The 4372-nt window shown below is 35.5% G+C and overlaps 1 long non-coding RNA gene across 1 annotated transcript; it reads right to left on the bottom strand.

The window, feature by feature from the left end:
- Nucleotides 1–2943: 2943 nt before the first annotated feature.
- On the bottom strand, nucleotides 2944–3955 carry LOC107744136 (uncharacterized). The gene is made up of 2 exons (XR_001640461.1): nucleotides 3567–3955; nucleotides 2944–3081 (listed from the first exon to the last, which is right to left on the bottom strand). It is a non-coding gene; the product is annotated as an uncharacterized LOC107744136 (long non-coding RNA).
- Between the last annotated feature and the right edge of the window lie 417 nt (nucleotides 3956–4372).

Consider the following 4372-nt stretch of genomic DNA (forward strand, 5'->3'; position numbering starts at 1 on the left):
ACTTTTTGTTTAAATTATTTGGCAGTGATCACAATGTTTTCTACTTGGTAATATAAATTAACTAACTTTGAGTTGGGAAATCAGATTCATTTATGTGAATCTGTTTATTCAGATGGTTCAGAAAAGATTTGTAGATTCATCCAAACCCTTCCATCTTTTTTTCCAAGTATGTTTTCTGCAGTATTTGGTTATTTGAATTTGAATTTTATTTGAGTTGGGAATTCTGATTCACTGGAATTAATCTGTTCACTCAGATGATTCACTTAAATGAACTAGTTCAATAAAGATTCAGATTTGTGTTAGTATTATGTAGTGTAGCTTTTTTTTAAAACGAGTAGCTCATAACTAGTCAAGTTTAGACAAGTTATAGAATATTTTACCCCAAATTAGTGTGCCGTGTTTTCATGTTTACTAAAATACTGTGTTGTTAGCTTAGCAACATGCTAACGCTCATGTAAAATGTGGATGTTTCTATGTAGAGCGTTCCAAATTGGCCACTTCTGTTGATTCATGCTGGTTAGGATGCTGTCTATGTAGGTGGCGAGGCAACTCGCTAGATTTTGGAACAGATCCTTTGGCTCTTTGGCCCCATTTTCACACCCGGCCGTTCTGTCCAACATTCACTTGCTAAACTACGACACTTGATGTGTAGATAGTTTGTGGGCTAGAGCTCTGGTTGAATGTGGCAGATTTAGTAGACAGAGAATAAGTATGGTGACAGAGCCAAGTCCACAATAGCAGCAGATGTTAGCCCCATGGGCCAACCCCTGCACACTGACAACAGCGCTACCTCTCAGCCATGTGCAAGCCTGGAGATAAGCGAAGAGTTTTTTCTCCTCCAATTTCTGCACAGATGAGCAGATGTATGTTTGTGTGTGTCGTATATAGCTCCTTTCACCAAGACTTTTGTTCCAATATGTATATGGCTGCGCAGCAGAGAAGAAAACGGCCAGTGAGCTGAAATTCCTTCCCTCTGACTTTCTTTCTTCTTCCTGTCCTTCTGGATATTTGCATTAGACACTCATTTGAGAGTCAACACAGAAATATAAAAGTCTTTTATGTTCCTTTAAATCCTACCCTTGAGGAAAAATGTGTTCCCAGAACACACTGGGGCTCCAAATCACAAGGGGAAAAAGAATGACCAAAACAAACAAACGGGAGGGAAACTCAGGGAAGCTGTGATTTTTTTTGTTTTCCTTTTGAAGCTCTAATTTCACTTTTATGTGAATGGACTGTATTGGTACATCCTTTGTATGGAAAGTGCTCTCTGAATATTAGCGAATTACGCCTACTGCTGTTAGAGAACATCCTTTGCGGACAAAGACGAATTAATTGGAAATTTGCATTTAGCTTGTTCGTTCTCTGCAGCTTAATAACACCTGCTTGGATATTTCCAGGAAAAACTCCTGGAAGTGTTTTGGTTTGTAAACATTAACACAGGTTTGATTTAACCCCCCTCTTGTCGAATGAAACTGTGCCCACCTATGATCCTTGTGCCAAATTGAAATTTGATTGCATTGAAATCCATTAATAATTCATGGATTCTTGATTAGGGATTATTCACATTAAGCAGAATGTGTGTTTTTTTCTGCTTGTAAAGTGTATTATGATTACAGATTTGAATAAAAAGTATTTGTGTAAAAAGGTACATTTTAAGGTTTATTTTGTATTTCACAAATAAATGACTAACATTAAAAATCACTGCTTCACAGAAAGTGCAAGGCACTACATTTTTTTTTTTAAATGTCAAATATTTTGGGGTCAAATATTATTCATAAATTAAAGGTATACATTTAAAAAAAAAAAAAATTCCAATATTTGTGGTCTGTCCAATTTTGTAATGATTTTGAAGTCACTTAGGCTGCATTAAAAAAATAAAATAAAATAAAGCAAACTAGTAACATTGTGAAATATTATTACAATTTTAAATAACGGTGTTCAGTTTGAAATTATTTTAAATGTATAGTTTATTCCTGCACTGTAAAAAATGACCGTGAATTTAACGGTAAAAGACTGTAAAAATTAAAACCGTATTTTTTACGGTAAAATTCCGGCAACCACAGCTGTGTGATGGCAACAATGAATTTTCTGCAGCTATTACTCCAGTCTTCAAGTCTGATTTTGTTGCTTCATTAATTTGTTGATTAATAGAAAAATGAAAAGATAAAATTATTAATCATGTGCCAAATCTGACAACAGATTTTTTAAAATAGGTATCTTCATACGATAAATTATTATTATTATTTTTTAGAATTGTGTTAAGACATTGTCACAAAGCCAGATTTCAATACCAAAAATGTTCATATTTCTAATGTATTGTTTTTACCAAAAATGAACAAGACAATAGGAGGGTTAAAAACATAAATGGCAAAATGTGAATGACAAGCAAAGAGAAGATGCAGGGGCGTCCTCAGCCTTACGTAAATGACCGTAAAGCAGCAAATTGTCAGAATAATGGGAAGAGACAGTTACATAAGGCGTCATGATTTGGCGACTTTGTGGAGGAGGAGAATCGTTGCTTTGAATGACGGTTTAAGAGCTTAGATTATCTAGTCAAGGTAACTCATCCAAATAGTGATAGGATCAGATGCTTTCATATGCATTCCTTGTTTTAAAGCAGAAAACTGATGAAATTTTGCGGTTCTGAATAAATAAGTATGTGCTAAGTATATTATCCAGACTGAAAAAGCAGAGAGTCCCAAACAGGAGGTCTATAATGCATGGAGAACATTATATAAAATAATTTAGTTTCAATTAGAATAATTAGAATGAAATATTCTAGTTTCCCCTGAACAACAATCTGACTTTGCCTTTTCAAATTCAGGACACAGAAAGTAGTATGGATTTTCTGCAACACTGCCATTGAGCTAATGCCTTGCTGTAAGGAGCGTTTTATGAGGCTGTAAAGTTCTTGCGACTTACTCAGAATTGAAATGTGGTGGGCAGGTAACCATATTAGCATTTACTTAACAACATCAAGCCTATACTTGATACATCATGCATGAAGCCTCGGAGCAAAGTACAAGCCACTCTCATTGAACAAGTAGATATTATTTTGCCTGGGTGTCTCGGAAATACAAACTGAGGAGAAAGAGAGAGAGAGAGAGAGAGAGCATCACAACGGTTAGGGCATATAGCAGAATCAAAGTATATATGACATTAAATGAGCACTGATATCAATCTTTCTATTCCCAAACAGATGTCAGCAGTAAAGTGATACGAAGAAAATGAAAATCTATGATGCTAATGAGATGAGGAACCGAATGAATAGGCAGATAGAAAAATATCAATCTTCCAAATGAGGGGTCATATCGAGTCTCTCTAGAAGCATATTCTTTGATCAGGGTGCGCGTTTAAACAGCGGAGGCTTCGGTCTTTTTCACAAAACTTGTGTCAAAAGAAGCAAAACAATATGTTTCTTTATACTCTCTATTTACAAGATAAACATACGAAGATAACTGGTGCCGGAAACCGTCAGGACACGTTTCAAAATGTCTTTGATCGTCTTGACAGCGTCACTTCTCTTGAAGAGATTGAGACATGACAGTGTGAAATCCGTTTCTTACCTCGCCAGCACATTTCCTGTGACGTCATTGCGTTTTATCATTATTGTCCGTTATAAACATGCCAGCGTAGAATTCTGGAGGGGCCAAAGCAGTTATCGTGGCTCCTGAGGAGACGGGTGATGTTCCGTCATTGTTCCGGAGGCCATGAACAGGTTGAAATTTGCAATATCCACACTGACTGTTAGTGAGGTACCATGTCCACATTCATTGTGTGAAGTCCAAACGCACAGGCACACAGGGTGAAAAAAAAAAAATCTGTGTTTACAGGCAATAATTCCATATTCTCAAAGTCCTTTGAAGGTTGAAAGTAAGAAAAACCAAACAGAACATTTATGCGATTGGACAATGGCGAGAGTTTCTTGAACAAAATGCTTTGCTGAACTACGGTGAGTGAATACAGAATCAGTGAAATGTGACTAATGGATGACCACAGAAGTCTATTAGACTAGTAATAGTCTGATGTTCAAACAAAAAACCACACAGGAGCATCTGGTCTGCCTTAATCTCAACTCAAAATAAAAATGAACAGGCCCTCGAATGACTATGGGAGACCGGAGGCTATTGTAACACTTATTCAGCATATGCTCAGTAGAGATTACTTTCCGCCTGAGGAAAAGCATGATCGTTTGACTTTGTGAGAAATAACATTGATTTTTTTCTTCTGTTGTCTAAAATTATACCTTTAAATAAAAACAAAATAATTATTATTATTTGGAATCATGTTTTCATTACTAAAAATGTATATATTTTATATCTTAATATATATAAAAAATAATAACATTTTAATAAAAACAATTTTCCACTTT

This window comes from Sinocyclocheilus rhinocerous, unplaced genomic scaffold (genome assembly GCF_001515625.1).
Source record: "Sinocyclocheilus rhinocerous isolate Xijiao unplaced genomic scaffold, SAMN03320098_v1.1 scaffold287, whole genome shotgun sequence".
In the NCBI taxonomy this organism is placed as follows: domain Eukaryota; kingdom Metazoa; phylum Chordata; class Actinopteri; order Cypriniformes; family Cyprinidae; genus Sinocyclocheilus; species Sinocyclocheilus rhinocerous.